The sequence below is a fragment of the Phasianus colchicus genome, chromosome 1 (genome assembly GCF_987193195.1).
Source record: "Phasianus colchicus chromosome 1, bPhaCol1.hap1.1, whole genome shotgun sequence".
NCBI lineage: Eukaryota > Metazoa > Chordata > Aves > Galliformes > Phasianidae > Phasianus > Phasianus colchicus.
Genome location: NC_143436.1, coordinates 187,672,846 through 187,694,302, shown reverse-complemented (window position 1 = coordinate 187,694,302; position 21,457 = coordinate 187,672,846). Strand labels below are relative to the sequence as shown.

At 40.2% G+C, this 21,457-nt stretch overlaps 1 long non-coding RNA gene across 1 annotated transcript; it reads left to right on the top strand.

The window, feature by feature from the left end:
* Positions 1 to 941: 941 nt before the first annotated feature.
* LOC149920321 (uncharacterized) lies at positions 942 to 10,461 on the top strand. Its single transcript, XR_016463433.1, has 4 exons — positions 942 to 2,154; positions 7,528 to 7,700; positions 8,894 to 8,950; positions 9,707 to 10,461. It is a non-coding gene; the product is annotated as an uncharacterized LOC149920321 (long non-coding RNA).
* The last annotated feature ends 10,996 nt before the right edge of the window (positions 10,462 to 21,457 follow it).

Here is a 21,457-nt window from a genome sequence, read left to right as displayed (position 1 = left end):
ACAACTGAGTGAAAAAGCAAAGCTGGAAGTTTAGTTGCCACCAAATAATTTTAAAGCTGGCATAATGTTTTGAGAGCTTGGTACTCTTTTGACATTTGCTTATAGCTTACATGAGGTTTTGCTCCTACTCAGTTTTGGTGTGAGATATTTCTGTCTGTCATGCAGTTAGTTCTCTTTCAGCCTCCAGTTAGTTATGAAGTGTTCTTGTCATCATTCTTCTGTAGTAAGCTCAAGACACTGATATCAAAACTGTGCTGGGACATATCAAAAGTGTCCCAAGGGAGAGCACCACAGAAGCTTAGCAACTGCCATACAGAAAAGATCAATGTTTCTTACCAAGCTTGTTGCCTCAGTAATATCTTGTTGGTAGTGAATTTTACTAGTAAAATATGCATAAATACAATGTATAGTACTTTTTCTGTTTTGATGTTGTTGCCATTGCATTTCACTGAACACCTACTTATTAAAGTGCTGTGGGGAAGGTGCCAAGGATCACCCATTTGTCCTTCTCTATCTCGCTCATGCTTTCTATACCTCAATATCTCCTCCCCTCCGAATGAAGTAGTCCCAACCTGATTGTTCTATCTTCAAACAAATGCCCCTCTGTGTATATTGGTGCTTCTGTGGCCTGTCTGGTTCTGTTCTGGCTTTTTTTGATGGTGATAAGACCTGAATGCAGAGATCAAGGTTAAATATTTCTTAGGGAGTAAGACTTTTGCATTAACATCTCTCTTGTTAATCCAAACCATGTTATTATCCTTTTTATTACTGCTCTACATGGAGAAGTCCTAAATTTCTGGAAGATAACAACCCTCCCAACCTAATATAAGAATTAGTGTCCACATTGTTCCATCCAATATATATTTATTTTTCTGCTATATGCAGCAAATTTATGTTGCTATTGTATCATTCCCAGCTCCCTACTTTTGTTGCAGCTTCCGTTGCCATCTCTGCTGATCTGATTGGCCTTGGTCCTATCTCTGTATTTCAGTTCGTGTTCCTGTAGATGGCTCCACTACACACTATTTTCTTTCAGGATCAGCTATGAGGAGAGATTTCATAATCTTAAATGATTTCTCTAGCGGAGTCTGAAGCAGTGCTGGCTTTCATGCATCTGTACCCTCAGAAACTCAGCCTGGATGCAGCACAGGGAAACAATGCGTGCCACTGAAATGCTGATTAATAGAGAGGCAGTAGCCTGTTCGCTCTGAGAGCCAGGCAAGTGGTAAGCTTCAAGAATGTGGCATAAAAATTGTTGCTGTTGGCTCAATTAAGCATTAATTATGAAGAGAAATATGGACAGGACAATTGGTTAAAAACATGATTTACTCCTCATCAAGTTCCGGCTAGAAAAACTAAAGGAATGCTATAGTATGCCCTTAATAAATGCAAACATGGGAGGGTTGAAGGTGCCCTGGACCAGTTTTGCTAAGTTTCATTTGAAAAAGTAGTGTGCTTAATAATGGAAAAAAACAGCTATTCAAAGCCAGTAGTGAATGTACATCTGTGCTCTGTTGGTGTTTTTTGGAGCTATTAACTGAGTAATAATGGACATTTTATAGGCTTCCAAAGAGAGAGTTATATTTTCAGGTTCATTCTCTGGTGGTTTACCACCATTCATCATGTAGTAAAACTGTGCTTTTTGCCTCTTTGCATCAATACACCAAACTGTGAATTGAGCCTTAGCAATTGAGAGTGTTGCCCATTGTCCATGGCCATTAACCCATGCTTCATGAACTTGACATTTAACATCTCCATTACCAGAAGGGGCATTCAGTTAGTAAATCAGCTGCATCATCCAAGGGATGGGCGGGTGGGGAAGAAATGAAATTAAATTCATTTTATTCTGTAATAATAAAAAGCAATAACTACAAATGTGTCGTATTACACAAAGGCCATAAGTAATCTTTACCAGTGTTAAGAGTGCATTTGAACTGTACTAGGAAAGAGATCAGAGCCCTCGGAACTGTAGCATTCTTCTGTCATAGGAATACCTGAATGGCTGTTGTTTAACAATGCAGTGAGCCCATACTGCCACTTTTCAGGAGGTGACAAAGATGTTTATGAATGAAAGCAGTTCTCTTTAAAGCACTGTATCGGAAAAGATTGTCTTGTAAATTTTACCTGTTGCAAGCAGGCTGGTTTGTAAAAGATGTATGTTTTGGTGTTTAAAAAGAAGTTTATAAAATAATGTATATAATGGTTTCAAATTACCAGGCTTTTGTAGATATTTGATGCCAATCAGGTCGCTTTAATTTTTGTTCCTTTGTTTGTTTGTTTGATATCATTTTGAAGAGTCATCAAAGTTGGTTTAAACTTTTGAGGTAACAGAGAAAACAAAAAGTTTTAGATTTGAAAAGTGGTACTTTTTAATCATTTCACAACGTACTGTAACTCCTTGTTTCAGCTCTTTTTGTTTAACTTTTTCTGTTTTTAAGAAGACGTTTTTTATTGACTTTTTTTAAATGAAATGTGTTTTGCACAAAAATACCCGAGAAATATTACTTCCATGCCATTTCAAGTAGGTATTAAGAGATGTCATTTCTCCAATGACAGCAAATTCAACCTTATGCAAAAGGGAAGGTTTATCATTTTGAGTGGGTATAGTCCCTCATCCAGAAACTAATTGTTCCTTCATAATTGCTGTTGGCAGTATTGTCTTGTGTTCTTTTGCTATAAAAACAAAACAAACAAACAAACAAAAAAAGTGTACAGGTTTGTAACTGCCAAAATTTGCTAAGTTGATGGTTAAAACAAATTTTCCAAGTAAACAAAAAGAAAAGCCTAGCTGTGTTGACTATTTCTTGATTTTTCTCCTATTTTCAAAGGAGGGAACAAGACAAGACATCAGTTCTGCAAGAAATATAGTTTTTCATTACCTCGCTCTGTACAGTATTGCAGAAAATGCTATTTTTTTGGACTGCAAATTCATTTCTTTATTACATGGCATTTCCTTCATAGGAGCCCCTACTCACACCACAAAGCTCTTGCCAAGGGTTGTCTGACTGGTGTGTGTACACTAATGTGGTTGTTTAATTAAAACCACAACCTTAAATGAAGCAGAGTATCAGCATATCACATATCACCTTACCATCTAGACATGAAGCTCCACCAGCGGCGCTAGTTTCAGAGGACAGCTCAGCTGTTCTGGTTAGCTGCTGAGCAGGATACAAGGGGTGGGTGCTCAGAGGAGGTACAAAAGCAGAAGCCCTCTCAGTAGGGTGGTAAGGCAGATTTCCTTTCTGCCATGGGCATCTCTAACAGCTGGGGCAAATTCAGGTGGGAAGTCTCAGATGCATACACACTATGCCAGCCAGAGCTGTAATTAGGCACAATACTCAGCCTGCTGAGAGGTTACATTCAGAGACCACCGAATCATAAAATGGCTTGGGTTGGAAGGGACCATAGCTATCTTCTAGTTCCAATCCCCTCCTGTGGGCTGCTTGTTCTACACCAGAGCAGGCTGCCCAGGGCACCATCCAGCCCGGCCTTCAGCACCTCCATGGATGGGGCATCCACGAATACCCTTTTTTGACATTCTTGAAACAAGACTTAAACTGTGTCAAAACAAAATACCAAGTCAACATTAAGCATCTCTCTTCCCCAAGAATACTAATTGTTTTTTTTCCTAGAATGCAAAGAAAGCCTGTACCCTCTTTGTTTTACTATTTGTACTTCCCCTACTTAAAGAAAAGCTTTTCTGCTTTACCACGTTTCCTAGCAGCCTTTGCCTCAAACTCAGTGAAATTTTTCTGGCAGTAAGAAAGTGGCACCACAGATCAGCAGGGCTCACCAGTGTAGTAAGAAGACCAGCAAACAAAGATGTAAGGCTATTTTGGAAAACATTCAAGACTAAATGACTTAAAATTCCTGCCTCTGTTTAGTGTCCTGAGCTGGAGTCAGGGAATGGCACCAGTATTTCCTTCAGGATGGACAAGATGAGATTGAGACAGCAACAGGTCAAAACTCAGGTGTCCAGTCTAAAGGGAAGTGCCCTCCTCACTTGGGCCTACCATAAGCTATTTCTTCATTCACTGTATTATAATAACAGGTTGTGCAAACTTGCAGTGTATCCAGGCCAGCATCATGGAACCAACTTCCTTCCCATTAAAACCATGTCTCTGATGATTTCAGTGGGCTTAGAGTTGTGTCAAACAGTTTGTTCTTTTATCACCACAGAAACATTGGTAATGTAAACAGCACGGAAAGCAGGGCTGGATGGTCCAGCTACAGCACTTCCACCCCTTCTGAAGCAGCTGGAGTACTGCCACAGTACTATAGGAATTGGTCACCTGGGAGTTACGGGAAGGAGAGAGTCTTATCCATCTGTGAACTTACTGAGCACCTCAATTTTCAGATCAGAGACCTTTCCCTGCTGGTAACAGCTTTTCTACTTCCCCTTTTTATCTTACTTGCCTCCATTCATGCAATTGGGAAAATCACTCCAGTGACTGTGACTTTATCTCAAGTTCAGAGAAAAGAATTTAGAAGCCCCTACCTCTGTTCAGCAAGCAGCCACATGCATGCCACAAGGAAGATGTATGCATGCCTTTTCCAAAATACAAATCAGCATCCCGGTGGTAGAAACATAATGTGGTTTCATACAAAAGGAGGCAAGCAAAATGTAGCAGTAGTTTTTCTTCTTTCAGTTTAACTCTTTCAGGAGTGTGTTCTCCCCAGCAGTACAGGAGTCCTTCTGTACATATAGTTAGTTCATATCCCTGGTAAAACTCACTTTTCTAGACTTCCAAAGAGTAATTAAATGTTTCCCCTTCAGCACGTGAAACCCTCATGTCTCTGGTTCTGGGTTGGAGGAGAAGTCACACCAGGAGGCTTCTTACAGGACCTGGTAAACCATGTGTAGACATGTGGCAACCAGTCTGGGTAGGGAAAACCCTTCAGCCTGCTAGAGGTCAATGGAATATTGCTTAAAGGTCATCCAGGACTATCAAATGAAATTCAAGCCAGTTAGGGGAGTCTTAATTCATAGGCATGTGAATAGTTGCCAGTTTGATAGGAGCTTTAGCATCCATATATCTTTGAAATAACTGTCTACAACACACCTTAGCTGAGCCCCTGCTCGAGCTGGTGAACAGCATCAGGCATCTCCCACATGGCATGAGATGTGCTCAGGTACAAGCTAAAGTAAATGCCCCGTGGAGACAGCTGAGCCAATGCTATTGCCCAGGGAAGAGGAAAGGTACAAAGAAGCTGCAGATAATCCCATTCACACTGTCCCACTTGGCTGGTTCTTGGCTTACTTGGACGTGTCATGAATTGTTCTCAAATGCTGCTGCAAACTGGCCAAGCAGAGAAAGCAGTTGTCTGCTACAACCTATTGATCAGTTATGTGAGAGTGTTTGCAGGAATGTTTACACAGACAGTAAAGAATAGAAGTGGGGAACAGAAACTGTTTTTTAGTCACTTCTTTATGTCAGGTGATGTATTTTATTTTAAAAATATAGAAAAAATAAATACATTAATTAAAGACAGTATTATAAGGGAATCACGTTTTAAAAACACGAACAACAAAAAACGGGAGCATTAAGGCAGCGCTAGTAATTCAGCCCCAATACATTAAATAGTGATGTGCAGCTTTCACTAAGCCCACCACATCTCTCAGCTTGTCTTCAATATGCCTGTGACTCTGCTGGGTCTCCCTGAGAATGGGATCTTTGCAACCCAGGAAGAATTTCTCCGTGAAATTGTTTATTAGGGAAACCTAAACAGGCTTCTTTGAGTTATGTGTGAACTCAGAAGCTCCAAGGAGACAAAATACCTGCAATTCCCCATCCCACTTTGAGCAAATCAGGGCTAACAGTTTATGTTCATCTTTTGATCAAAGACACACAGTGCTGGGTCTGCAGATCCCCTCGGTATTTTCCAGTATGAACAGCCCCTAGTATCTCAGCCTTTCCTTTTACAAGGTATGTTCCAGGCTTCTCATCTTCTTTGTGGCCCCCCACTGGACTCTCTGTAGAAGATCTCTGTCTTGAACTGGGGAACCCATAATTGGACACAATATTCCAGATGCGGCCTCACCAGGCATAGTAGAGGGGGAGGATCGCATCCCTTGAACTGCTGGCCACGCTCTTCTTAATGCACCCCAGGATCCCATGGCCTTTTTGGCTACCAGGGCACACTGCTGGCTCATGGCCAACCTGTGGTCCACAGGACACCCAGGTCCTTCTCCTCACAGCTCCTCTCCAGAAGGTCAGCCCTAACCTGTACTGAGGCATGCAGTTATTCCTCTCCAGGTGCAGAACTCTGCACTTGCACTTGTTAAAGCTCATCAGGTTCCTCCCTGCCCAACTATCTAGCCTGTCCAGTTGCCACTGAATGGCAGCACAGCCTTTTGGTGTGTCAGCCACCCTTCCCACTTTTGTATCATCACTTGCTGAGGATGGATTCTCTTCCTTCACCCAGGTTACTGATGAAGATGTTGAACAAGACTGGACCCAGCACTGACCCCAAGGGAATACTTCTAGTTACAGACCTCCAGCCAGAGTCTGTGCCACTGATCACAAGCCTCTGAGTTCTGTCAGTCAGTCAGTTCTTAACCCACTTCGCTGTCCATTCCTGTACCCCACTCTTTCTAAGCTTATCTATGAGGATGTTACAGGAGACAGTGTCAAAAACCTCGCTGAAGTTAAGGTGCATAACATTCATTGCTCTCCCCTCATCTATCTACTCAGTCAAGACATCATGGAAGGCTACCAGATTGGTCAAGCGTATCTTCTCTTTGGTGAACCCATGCTGAGTACTCCTGATAACCTTCGTTTCTTGATCTCAGCCATGAATCTTGAATCCTATGTATTCCACTTTCAGTATGTTTTGCTACTGGAAATTATTGTTTTATGTAATTGTTTTAAGCATCTTTACTCATAGGAGTGAGAGAGATTAGCAAAATAGAGAGAAGGCAGGACAGCCATTAAGATGTCCAAGAATTGGAGTACATGGCACATGGGGAGGATTTAGGGAAGCCAACTTACTGGGTTTTGTGATCCTGTTTCTGTGCTTTCTGCCGTAAAACAAAGTGTTTTCTGTTCTATTGAAATCCATCCATTATCCATTGCCATGTACAAAAGATTTTATGAATTCATAAAGATAAAAGTTTTATATAATATACAATATAAAATGCCTTTTATGAATTGCAGTAAATCTAAATCTTACTTATTAGGTCCTTGGAAAAAATTGTGTTATCTCTGCTTACTGTTCAGTTCTAATAGTAGTAATTAATACAAACTTCAAAATCACATTACTGTATGAGAAAAATCTATATTCCTAGAGCAAAAAACAAACGTTCTGTGAGGAAGGATGTCTGCACAAACCTCAGCTGATATAACTGCAAGGAATGGGATGCTTACATACTCACAGAGCTATTGGTGCTACTCACATAAGAAGGAGCAGAGATCCTGGATCAGGAGGCCCTAGGTCAATACAATAGATTCTAACTTGTGAAGAATGTAATTACAAATAAATAAGTAAATACAGCTGGAGGCATCCAAGTGTGGTTTTTTTTTTCAGGACAAGGTAGAGGCCATGTTCTTTATCCTTCCTGTGATCATATGCTAGCTAAAATGAATGAGTTTGACATGGCTAGAAGATGTGAGCTTATTCTGCCTTTCCAAAGATGAAGAATTTCTTCAGAATACAGCAGGACCACATCTGGAGGTATCAGGAGTGTTGTAGGATATCAGGTAAATACAATAATTTTTGTAATATTGCCAAATGCCAGGCTTCATCTGTGCTATAAAAACCTCTCATCCCAGGCCAGATGTAAGAATGGTAAAATTTCTTTGAGTATCAACAGTTGATAATTAATTATAAACATTTATGGAAAAAAAAAAAAAAAAAAAAAAAAACTTGTGAGTAATAGCAAACTGAAACAAATTCAGGGGAACATAATCATTCACCTTTAAAAGTACCCAAAGGTGTTTTTGCTTCCAACACCACTCACTGAGCGTTGGATTATACAGTCTGGTCTGCTTCAAAGGAAACTTTGTGACTGCACTGCAGCCTCCTCAGGTTATTCCTTCACACTGCCCTAGGCTAGGTGAGCAAATGAGAGTCTGGAGAGCACAAAGATCTGCATTGCTTCAGATGATGATACGAAAGAGGCTGTCATATGCAATACAGTCTCCTCTTAAAGCATTTCACTTAATTCACTGCTAATTAACAGAAAATTTTGATTAATTGCTTGAGTAGCAAGGGAAAAAAAAGGGGGGAGAAAACCACAGCCAATTACACATAAAGCCAGGGAAACTCCTCTCCCATGCTGCAGACCCGCAGGCATGTCCTTGCCACAGTGTGGGCTGCAGTCCCTCAGGGGTTTCTATACTCAGAGTACACCCACAGCTGCAGTTCCTTCAGAGGATCTTCTCTGGAACAGTGTGTCTTTCTAGGAGCATCGTCAGCCATATTCCCAACAATGTCCACATTTCCTCATGTGTCTCTTCACATGTTGCTTAACCCTTGCAGCTAAAGTTTTTCCTTCAATATGTTTGAACCCAATGTTTTGGCAGCCCGTAGGCGGTTTGTAGCATTTTTGGGGCTGAATGGAATGGCTGTGAGCAGCACGGGGCAGTCCCTGACCTTCTCAAACACAGATCACCCCCAAAGCTCCATGCCACCAGAACCCTGCAATTTATGACCAACTGAGTGATCTAATTTCCTTGCATACCCTCTTGCTCCCTTAGATACTAGTTTAGTATCTATTTAGTATCTCTTAGTTGCAGGATGAATCCTTAGCAGCTCCTCTTTCTCCTCCTCCTGAAATCCTGTTTTATTCTACTTTCTATCATGATAAGAAAGCTTCCCACTACCTTCTGCAAAAATCACATTATGTATTGCCTTAAATACCTGGGTAAGGCTAACACTGAATCAACTTTAGCAGCCCTGAAGAGTGCTTTGCTGCTCTGAACAACATTTCTGAAGATGCACTGCTCTGGTAAGTAAACTAGTACCTCTGATGCCAGCATTTCTTTCCTTCAGGCTAGGCTAAGTGAAACGCAATCTGAGCTGCTGTGGTTGGTGTTGTCAGGTTGCACTGGACTCTGCCAAGTCACACTGTCTTCCATATTTACCTGGTAAATCCTTAAAGGAAATTGCTTTTTATTGTTTTCTTGGCTAGTACTCTACATATCTCTTCCATGAGAATTACAACCTCAATAGCTCTGTAGATTTATTCCAACCCAGAAGATGCTATATTGAATTCTTATTAGTCATTCTATTGAGAAGATAGTAGAAGGAACTTGCAGAATGCATAGTCTTTCATAGAGTAGACTACAGACCTGTGCAGTTTTACTGACTATAACTAGGGTTGCACTGCATGTTTCAACTAAAAGGAAGAGAAGTGAACTCACTCAATGCTCTGACTATTTTGGCCTGAAGAACTGGCAGGTTCATTCTTTGTCTAGAGTCATTGACCTGACTAAATCACCACTAACTGTAGTGAAAGATTAGACACCTGACTGACCCACAGCCAACAATGATGTTAATAGAATGGTGGGATTTAACTGCTTGCATATATCACTACAATGGTGCCTCAGATGGCAGTTATCCCACCCGGTCTCTGTTGTAGAAGGGCAGACATCTACAATTTGCCACTCCCATACATTTGTCTTAGACTTAGAAGAGTGCAAGCTCAGTTCCTGTATTTAAGTAATAGATCCAGCCTAACTCCATGAAAATTCTTCTTTCCCAGATCCCTCCTACTGCTCTCCTTGAAGAGAAATTGAATGATAGTCACTGTTTAAATGGAAGTGCTGCTGAGCTGCAGTTGCAGGGGCATGGAATCGAAGACCACAATCATCTTTTTGCTTTCCATCTTCTCTGCAATTTCCATAATTCACATAAACTCAGGAATTAATCTTTGTCCAACCAGGAAGAAGTGATTGTTCGTTCAGTCATGTGGCTGAGCTCCAAACCTTACAGCACACAGAGTCTGACATTTTTTGACCTGTGTACAGTTGCTGTGATGCTCCTTAGTACGATTATTTTTGAACGTATAGCTGCTGTGTATCAGGCTTACTTGGAGTTGAATGACTGTACAGCAGCTAACATAAGCAAAGGTGGAACACAGCTTGGCTGAGGTCTCAACAAAAAGCCAGAGTAGGGCAGACACGTACAGTATTGGAACAGAATCAAATCACAATGGCTGATGTAACTTGGTGCAAAAGTATTATCGTTACAAGGAAAAGAAGACACTCAGGTAACCTTAAGTGCTAAAATACCAGACTGGTAGTGTTAAGCAAAACAACTGTGAATCATCGTTCTGTACACAAGTTTTCATAACAGCATTCAATTCCAGGACCAATCTTACCCATAAGAACAATCTAGAAATGTATAAAAGAATTTGCTTGTGTAATTAATGGTGCAGTGACACAGAACTATTGTTTAAATGGTAAATAATTATGGAAACGGTTGATTATACAGAGGACCATTTGAGAAGGATGCAGTTTTTACAATACCTGCAGTCATAAATGCTGAAGAACAAACATACACATCTTTCACAGAGTTTAGGAACTGTTACAGCTCTGCATCCCAGTAAATAGAACTCAGAAATAGTGTAGTAGATAATTATTGAATAAGTTATTTAAGTGTGACACTAGGAATTTGATCCATGTCTGAAAAGCAATCTTTGGCACTACAAGGCTGGAAGAACCAAATGACAATGGGAGATGTATTTATTTAGCAACCGAAAGATTGCTAAAAATTATCACAGAAAACAAAACCAAAAAATATCTACGTGGACATCTTTAGATCACCCTGATCTTCAGTCTGTCTGATCTTGAACAAGATCTCCTCTCTGATAGGAGAGAAGATGCAGTCGGTGTGGTCAAAATCAATTCCTCCCACTATTATTAAAAGGAAATTAAAATTAAAAAAAAAAAAAAATTAGTTCATATAGGGAGGAAATGAAAAGTCTGTCAGATATTAAACCCCAAACCCACCCAGTGCCTGCACAAGGAGCCCTGGGGCCTGTAGCCCTGGTAGGCCCCACTGAAGCCCTCCTGCCCTGGGCTTTGCCAGCAGCCATTGAGGGGGCGTGAGTTGCTTTATTAGCACTAATTTATCACTTGCAGTATTTCTTTCCTATTTCACAGGCCCCCCCCCCCCCTCCCACCCCTTTCCTATTTTTTTTTTTCTTCCTAAAATCATATTTTTACCCATAAGGGATGTTTGATCATACTGACTGCAATATGGAAATCAAAAGACTTCAGCATTACTCCAGAACACTTTCTGAGGGGATTTAGCATCTGCAAACAAATTACTCATCACGTACTCCTCAGGAAGAAATAAATTTTCCTCTAAGTTGCCAGAGAAGGTGATTTTTTTTCTTTTTTTTTTTCTCTCTCCTGTTTGTGCTGGATTTTGAGCTGGAGATGTTTTTGACATTAGATCAGTGCTTTGACGTGGTTTCTTCACAGAAGATTAATTTCAGGGGGCAAGAGGGTTTATCATGTGGGGGAGAATTACTCATCACTTACAGGAGCTAAGGAAGAACAAAAAACTTCAAATTGTCCAAATCACTCAATAGAAGCTCTGACTTTGAATGCTTTAGGTAAGAAAAATGCTCTGTAGTGTTCCCACACATGGATAGGTAAGCAAAGATAACAGCTACACTCTTGGCAGTACAGAAGATGACAGCACAGGAGCTTTCAGCTAGGTCCTCAAGTTAGAATATGTGTCAGAGCGATAGGACAAATGGCATCTCAAGATTTATTATAGGGGAAACTGTTGTGTCAGGTGTTACTGCTGCCTCCCACAGAACTACTGTGCTACCTGCTGTGTAAGCGCTCGCAAAGACTGCCACAGTCTCATCTTCCTCAACAGCAGGATCCAGTTACTGCGTTTTGTTCACAGCTTTGAATCAAGTCAAATGCATATTTCTCACTGAATTTCATGGCTAGGCCCCGTTGAAAAACTCACTGTTAACACAGGTTTTCAGGATCTGGGAGAAGATCAACTTCCCATTCAGCAGGCATGGGATGGTAAGCACTTAAAGGCTTGCAGATAAGCAATGCAGAGTTACTCATTCAGGTTCCATGATTACCCTAGAGAAATTTTACAAAACCCACACTGTCCATTTTATGTTATGGCAGCATAATTGACTTTAACCAAGTCAAAGTGCCTTATAAAGTTATCGTGTCCCTGCTGACCTGTCTGTAAGCGTGCTGTCAGCAGCCCCCTGTGAAATAATGCACACTAATTTAAAACTCTTGTGAATGTGCAGTTGCAAACCTAGTATGTGATAGACAGCACTGAAATAATTTACATTGATTTACTCATCTCAAAGATTACGTAAGCCCAACAATGTCTCCCACAAAGCTCTATTCTATCAGCAAGATCCAACAGTGATGGAGTTTCCTCCTGTTGATTTAGGGCTGTTCTAAGTTCTCCCTCACATCTTGGAATCATGTCAAAGGCTGAAGACAAAGAAACTATACTCCTCGACCTTTTTCCTTGATTTGCCAGGAAAGCTGCAAATCGTTGAGTTGTGCTTATGTTTTTCTCTGCCATGTTTTCTGCCCTCCTGCCCAAGGCACTGAATGATCTGACAGGCAAACAGCAAGCCTTCACTAGTCTGCAAGCAGCAAGGCAAAAACTGTCAGTTCTGTCCAGAACCAAGACATCTTCGTGCTTACCTGGGTCTTTTGTTTGTTCCCATCTCAGTACATGTTTCTCCTTTAAACTGAAAGGTTGGACTTTGGATCAGGCCCTACTTGAATTCTTGTCCTCTTTCTAACCTTTGCTTTCATGTCTGGTTGAAGAAGCAGAGAACATACAAACAAAATGAGATGAAGGGAGAGAATATCCCAGGAAAACTGTATTGAAACTAAATTAAAAGGCAGTCTTAATCATTATCAAATCATATAATAAAACCATAGAACGGCTTGGATTGGAAAGGACTTCAAGGTTCATGCAACCACGGGCTGGTTGCCACACACCAGCTCAGGCTGCTCAGGGCCCATCCTACCTGTCATGGAGCTGTTGGAGAGGGTCCAGAGGAGGGCCACGAAGATGATCAGGGGACTGGAGCACCTCCCCTATGAGGACAGGCTGAGGGAGCTGGGCTTGTTCAGCCTGGAGAAAAGAAGGCTGCGGGGTGACCTCATTGCAGCCTTTCAGTACCTAAAGGGAGCCTACAAACAGAATGGGAATCAACTCTTTGAAAGGGTTGATTGCAGGACGAGGGGAAATGGTTTTAAGTTGAGGGAGGGGAGATTTAGGTTGGACACTGGGGGAAATTCTTTACAGAGACAGTGGTGAGGTGCTGAACAGGCTGCCCAGAGAGGTTGTGGATGCTCCGTCCCTGGAGGTTCAAGGCCAGGTTGGATGGGGCCCTGAGCAGCCTGGTCTAGTATTAAATGTGGAGGTTGGTGGCCCTGCATGTGGCAGGGGGGTTGGAGATTTATGATCCTTGAGGTCCCTTCCAACCCTGGCCATTCTGTGATTCTGACCTTGAGCACCTCCAGGGATGGGACATAACAGCTCTCTGGGCAACCTATGCCAGAATCTCTCCACCCTCTGAGTAAGGAATTTCTGCCTAACATCTAATTTAAATCTCCTCTTTTTTTTTTTTTTTTTTTTTTTAGTTTATAACCATTCCCCCTTATTCTATCATTATAACAAAAACAAAGTTTAAGGAGGAAATGACAGTAAGCTGAAGGAGCTCTACAGCAGCTTATTCAGATGGTCACTATCAGGTGAGTCATCAGGTGAACCACTATGTGTAAACCACAGCAGTGATGATGGCACTGGTGTGGTCCCAGTGCACAGATGTGAGAAGGCTCACCAGCCAACTGCCTGCAAGTGCCCTTTCCTTCACATTCAGTGCCTGGCTCCCTCCCATACACACATCTGTGCAGCTTTATCCCCTATAAGTAACCAACCTCCTCCCCACCTTCACTCCCCATTGCTTATCATTTCTGCTCCTCACACCCTGGTTGTTCTCCTTGTGCTCAGACTGGGCTCATAGTGACAATTACAGCAGGATCCCAGGACACTTGCTTTTGTCCTGCAAACTGCTTTCAAAGCCAAGCTTCTTTGATTGCTTAGGACAGAAAGGAGCCAATTCCCTGAGAGCCGCTGCTCTGGACGTGATAAGATGGTGCTGTCAGGAGACAGCATGCATGCAGTGGCTGTGATAAGAAGAGGTATTCCTCCTCCCTGTGCTCTTTCCATCTGAGGAGATTGTATGGTTTGTTATTTTGGGCGTATGTATTTCATTGATTCTTGAAGCACATGTTGGTAATGCATCATTTGTCCTGCATACACAGTGCAAGCAAAATCTAGGTAGCTCTATAATGGACTTAGTTACGAAACTGCCTCTAAATCTCGTCATTTCATCTTTTCATCTTTTGCCCTCTCTCAGTTCCTGACTACAACATAAAAACTTTGGTCCTCTAAGAAGCTATTTTTTGTGTGTTTTTTCTTTCTCTGAAAGCAGATTAGAGGCTATAAAATACTCTTCTGTGCCCACAAAAAACTACACCATACTGGGCTCTGAGCACCCTTATCTAGCTGTAGGAGACCCTGTTCATTGCAGGGGATTTGGACTAGATGGCTGCTAAGGGTTCCATCCAACTGAAATGATTCTATTATTCTTAAGTGCGTTGCTATCAGTAAATAGGCAGCATTCAGAAATGTAATTTGTGAATTAGGTCAGAATGGAACTAAGCACCACATTTGAGAAAAGAAGCGTGATAGAAGTATTTGTGATGGTCATAAGAGAAATGGTCATAACAGAAAAAATAAAGAAACTGGATGCCAGATCTCAATGAACATTATAGCCGTACCATTAGTGATTTCCCCTAGCCCAAAACTCATGAACTTTTTGCCAAGATAGGCTTTATATTTTCTCTGTTACAATTAGTGAGATCCCTTATTAGCAACTGACTTCCTAATTTCTCTCATTGGGTCACTAGAGTTTTAAGATGAAAAATACATTAATATTCAGGGAAAAAAAAAAAAAAAAGATAGCATTTTAAATAGTAAATACAGTGTAATCTTTATTGGAAGGAGAAATTTTTTATATGTTGCCAAATACTGCTGAGACAAATAGAAATTCTGATGACAGATGCTGATCACAAAGAAAACCTCATTTATTATCTCAATGTGTCATTTTGGTGCTCTTAACATTTTTTAATCATCATCAAGCAAGAAAAGAATCCAAAATAACTGAGCAGCTGCTTGGCTGTGTTTTACTTGGTGCAGAAAGGAAATCTTTGCTTCTGCTCTAACTCCCTGGATAAATACTTACTTTCATGGGTTTTATTTCATTCTAATCCTCCCGGTGTGTACGTGAAAGCAATTTTGTGTATAAATACACAGAGCAGCTGTTGCCATATTGGATAATAGGCCTGTAATTACTTCTCTGATTTAAAGTCCTGTAGTTTATTCCATGACTGTTGTGATGCATTTTTATTAATATTGCAATAATTTTGCTGCCCTTTTGCTGCTACATACTATTGTCTCCCAAAATAAACTGGGTGCTTACAGTATAAGGGATAATTAGAATTCTGTTTGGTATGGAAATACTTAACTCTCAATGAACCAAAACAATCTTTTACAGCAGGAATTTAGGAACTCAGTTACAGTAGAAATCTGTAGTTAAACTGGGAACAGAATCCAGCACTGACAAGTCTAGTACTATAAAACATGCTAAAATAAAATAGAATTCAAGCATTCTTTTTTCTTACTTCCCTAACCCCCCCACATCCCAGCTATTATTGAATATTCAATATGTTAGACAATATTGCAGTGACTTAGCCAAGAGTTATAAAAGATAAAAAAAACTTTGCATTTCTAACAGATAAGCTTACTGCTGTAGTTAATTATTGTGCCAGGGGAATGAAAGGCAGCAACTGTGAAGCCTACTTTCCTAATTAGCCCCAGGAGACCACAGGCTAATAAGACTGACCACTGCATTAAGTCAGACGTATAACAGAGAACAGAATTAGTCCACACATAAATAAACATATCAGAAGATAGCTAGCATTAATATGTTGGAGAAAAGTAATCACCACAAGTCTACTTAAGTTCTTTGAAGACATCAGTAAGGATGCTGTGTTGAGTGTCTGGTCAATATACTTTACCTGGGCATTTAAGAAGCTTTCAATTTGATCATTCAACAGAAGTTCCCTCAGTGAAATTAAGCTGGTAAGTAAAGATGGAAACCCATCTGGGGAAAAATGATTGAAACATCAGAAAAAAAAAAAAAAAAAAAAAGTCCAGAAAAGATAATGAGTTTTAATATTACAGAGAAGATACGAAAACAATTTCCCAACAATCTGTACTAGAATTTGAGCAGTTCTGCATATTCATAAATTATTCACAGAGGTGTTGTTCCTAAGTTTGCAAATAATATGAAAATTCTCAGGGTAGACAAAATTGAAGCTGATAGCAAACAGCTGAAGAAGGTTGTCAAAATTCTGGATAGCTGCATGGTAAAATGTCAGATGAAGTTTTATGTTGATAAATGTCAGGTGCTGCACATCACAGAAAATAGCTGTAACTATATCTAATTATGTAATTTTATTGAGAAAAGCCATAGAGGAATCATTGTGAAAACTTAACTTAATACTTAGAAGTTGTTCAAAAGAAAACTTGTTAGGAATTATAAGGAAAGCAATTAAGAATACAAGCAAAAACATAATTTTTACTTCAATCAAAATTCACAATGCATCCTTATCTCTATTTCTGTGTATTGTTGGTATTCCATCTCACATTGGACATAGCTGAACTGTAGAAGTTGCAGGAGTGAACATCAATAATGATATTTTTCCACACAGTAAGATACTGTACTTTAAGATAATCCGTTTTATAAAGAAATACTAAAAGATTCTATGATAAAGATTCACAAATATCTGAAATATATTGAATGTGTTTATAGACAGCAAGCCTAGGAAATTATAATTCAGACTTCTTCACACAGAATCAAAGGAACCCAGTGAAATTATTAGGAAATGGGTTTGAATCAAAATGAAGGCATTAATTTTTTTAGACATATTTAACTTGTGAAACTCTTTTCCATAATAGTTATGAAGTCCAAAACTTAAAATAGGAACAAAATCTAATGATACTTAAAAAAGGAACGTTTCATGAATCCCCTGATGGTTATTACATGAAATTGTTTGAATGAAAACTCTACTTTGGATATTGATTATGATTTCCGAAGAGACTTCCTCAGCTCTCCCCTGTAGTAAGAATCACTATATACTGGGACTTATCCTGATTTTTATATTCTTTATCAAAGCATCCTGTACTAGTCATCAGTGTACATAGGACATGTGGGTTGTTAGTTTGATTCTGTGTTCATATTTTAACATGCTATGGAGCACAAAATCCAGTGATCTCTTATAATGTGAGTTGGCACTATTAACCTAATTTCTATTAATTTCTCTTTAAGAATATCATGTAAATGTATTTTTCCATCTAAGTTAGATAAGTCAATTTCCCCTTTTTAATTGAGAAGAGAGAAATAAGCACATTGAGGGCATAAAAGCATCCAAAATATTTTAGACGTCTTCATTTGGATATGATAAACCACATCCATAAATTTGTATTACCTTGTCTCTTCAAGTCTTTTCCCAACTTTTTATTCTGTTAGTGTGGACTAATTCATTCTAGACTGTATTTAATAAAACTGTTGTCCCATTCCCCGAGTCTGCCACAGTAGTGTAACTCCTCAGTACATCACAAATGTGAGCAAGCAAGGTGGTAACCTGATCAGTCTTCTGATCCACATGATCACAGTACTGAACAAGATTGGCAGAGGAAGTTTAATTAACGTAAGTGCAACTATTTCTAAAATGTTTTAAATTCAGTTGCAGATACATCCCCTCAATCACCCAGAAGGCCCGTTTTCCCCTTGTGAATCATGCAGAAGTATGCGTGACATTCTGTGGCAAAATGAAGCATCTAGCAGAGGGGAGAGGGGACAATGTAAGGAGGAAAGAATCAGTCAGGAGGCTCTCAAAAGTAAGAAGAACAGCATCCCAAGTTGGAAGGGACCCACAAGAATCACCAAGCCCAACTCCTGGCTCCACACAGGGACAATGTTCAAACAAGGTTCAGACAATATTTGGTGTCTGATAGCATTGTCCAAACATTCCTTGAACTCTTTGGGGTTTGGGGCCATACCCATTGCACTGGGCAGCCTGCTCCATGCCCACAGCCCTCTGGTGAAGAACCCTTCCTTAACCCTCACCTTACCCTCCCCAACACAACTCCATTCTCTTGGGCCCTGCTGCTGTCACCGAAGACAATAGGAATGTTTTACAGCACTGCAACCACTTTAGTTGAGAACAGAACAAGCTGTGAAGGATCAGGAGAGTGTTCCAGGCAAAATATTTAGATATTCAACAGCTTGCACTTTTTTACTCCAAAATCTTTGTCCTATGCAGTAAATTGAAAGAAAAACACTCCCTGTAATAATTTTTGTAACAGGTAGCAAAATAGGATTCTTACCTTGAACATGGCCTGGAGGTGCTATCTACACCTACACACATAGACATGCATGCACAGATCTGGATTTGGAATTGCATATTCTTTTAGAGAACAGACTCTTTAAAATGAAACGCAAGAAGCATCAATGCAAAAGGCCAAGCTTAGTGGCTGAGCAGATGAGTTGTATGCTGTCATCACCCATTTGTATAGCTGGAAAAAGGTAAATGTGTGTGGTCTTCATGCTTTTTGAAGCTTTATCTGAGACACAGAGTGATTACAGAGGCTTTCAGCCCATGCTGAGAACTGAAAAAATTGGACTTACAGTGAGGCAACCTAAACAGGGTCAGCATGATCACTCTCTTTGAAACTGAAGCCATCATAATAGCACTTAGAACATAGTAAGGAACTTTAAAGCTTTCTACTTATTAAGCTCTGTATTTGTAGCTAAATGTGTAAAAAGGTCTTTCTATAGTAACACCTACAGCAAATGAATGAGTGAAATTGCGCTTGCTTGTTAGCATACTAGTCTGGAGGCCATAAATAACATATATTTATAATTCATAGCAGTGACAAAAAAAAAAAAAAAAAGAAAAGAAAAGAAAAACTGGGAATATGGTGATTCTAGCCTTTATGCTGTGAGTGGCACTCTCAATTTCTAAGAACTTCTATGTGGAGTGGGAGCTTTGTGCTTCATAGACAGGAAATGCTGGTAAAAGTACCAGGAGCTGTTGACAACCAGGTACCTTTTTGAAGGTACATAGAGGAACACATACTAATGACTAGTTATCAGGATGATATCTGGACATGAAATACACAGATACAAATAAAGTTCAGTCACTGAAAGGACCTTTCTGCCTTCTCTGGCAATTTTACCCCTCCAGAGAACCTCAGCATGGCATCAAGGAGCTATTGCAATGAAGCATCATGATTTTGCCCATGCCAATCACCATTTCACCAAACAATACTGAGGTACAGGAAGAGCACAAGCCAGGGACTTTTCTCAGAAGTCAAATTGTGCTATGCCACATACCCATAGTTCTGAAGAATTGTTTTATTTACTGGAGCAGATGTAGATGTGCAGCTCCTACAAAGAAGAGCAGGAAGAATTTTCCACAGAGAGTAGGAAGCTCAGGGGCTCACAAAAGCAGGGTGCTATTGCCTGTTAACACTGATTTGACCAAATTCTTTTCACTAAAGCTGGGACAATAACTTGTGGATTTTTGTGCTGATGGAATCATTTATTGGCAATGAGGATCTCAAATACAATGTAGATATTTCTAAACAACAGTGAAATTCTCTTTCCTGTAGGCTTTACATAAGAGGAAGCAAGAACGTCCTTTAGTTTTCAAGTGCTAAAAATCATCTGCTAAGTCTTTAATTTCACTGTTAAAGGGGACATATATTACTGATATATACTATATATTCCTGTCCAAATACTTGTTGTTTCAGACACAGATGTTTTATCTACTAAGACAGTTATCCTTAACCTTCACGTGGAAACAAAAAAAATACATTTAGGTAGACATAATCCCATTTCCCAGCATGTCTGCTTTATCACAAAATCACAGAATGGTAGAGGCTGGCAGGGACCTCTGAAGGTCATCTGGTCCAATTCCCGCTCCATCAGTACATCCAGAGTGGGGTGCCCAGGGTCACAGCCAGAAGCTTTGGAAGACCTGCAAGAACTGAGATTTCACAGCCTCTCTGGACAACTTGTTCCAATATTCTGCCACCTACACAGTAAAAAACTGATTTCTATTGTACGTAAAGAACTTCCTGTTTCCCAGCTTATGACCATTGCCACTTGTCTTGGGCACCAGAGGAAAGAGCTTGACTCTGTCCTCTTTGCTGCCCACCCTTAGGTATTTATCACATTGATAAGATCTTCCCCTCTTCTCTAGATTGAAGACTCCCAGTCTCTCAGGTTCCCTGCATGGGAGACACTCCTGTCTCTTAAGCATCTTTGTGGCCCTTCATTGCGCTGTCTACAGTATGTCCAGGTCTCTCTTGCACTGGAGAAGCCAGAACTGAGCACAGCACTCCAAGTGCAGCCTCATCAGTGCTGAGTAGATAGGAAGATTTAACTCTTTTGATCTGTTGGTAACAGTTTGTCTAATAAAGCCCAGGACACCACTAGCTTCTTATATTGCAAGGGCATACTGCTGGCTTCTGTTCAACTTGTGGTTCACCAGGACTCATAGGCCCTTTTTTGCCAAACTACCTTCCATCTGAGTGGCCTCTAGCATATACTGGTGCATGGGTGCATGAATGAATGTGAGGACACATGAAATATATCAAAAACACATTCTCTCATCTGGGTGCAAGAATATCTGCTAAATTGCAACTTAAGATAGGAGTCAAAGACAACAACAACAAAAAAAGTAATAACTTAAAAATCTAACTACACAAGCCATGTAAAGGTATAGATAACAGACAATCTCACAGATCTGAACCCTCAGATCCCTCATTTATGGGTTCTTGAAGGAACTGCTCAAGGCATGCCTTGAGGTGGTTCAACCAGGATAGATAAGAAAGAGTGGGAGGAATAAGATTAGCATGGGTCTCATTTGTAAAACCAAACGTCCTATCCGAGGAGGATATCTGAGGAGCTTGTGGGGTTATATATAACTGTGGGGTTATGTAAAATTAATTACGGAATGTTTTAATGGGACTGTGGGAATGTGCAAGATGTATTATAGAACATTCAAGGGAAGGGACAAAGAAGGAGAAAGGGAGAGTTAAAGCTGGCTCAGAAATGAGCAATTACAGGAGAACTGAAAGGAGGAGGCATAAAGAAGGCTGCTGGTATTTATGCCTATTTGGTCAAGATCTGCAGGTTTTCTCTTCGTGCTAAACCCTATTTATGACTTTATTTTCTGTATGAGACCACTCTGTAGTCTCTGAATGTGTGTAGGAATATGTAGCTACTTATGAACTTTAAGGTAGACTATTCTGTAAGCAGGATTAGAGGTCTAAGGTCCAGCAACTGAAAATAAGACCA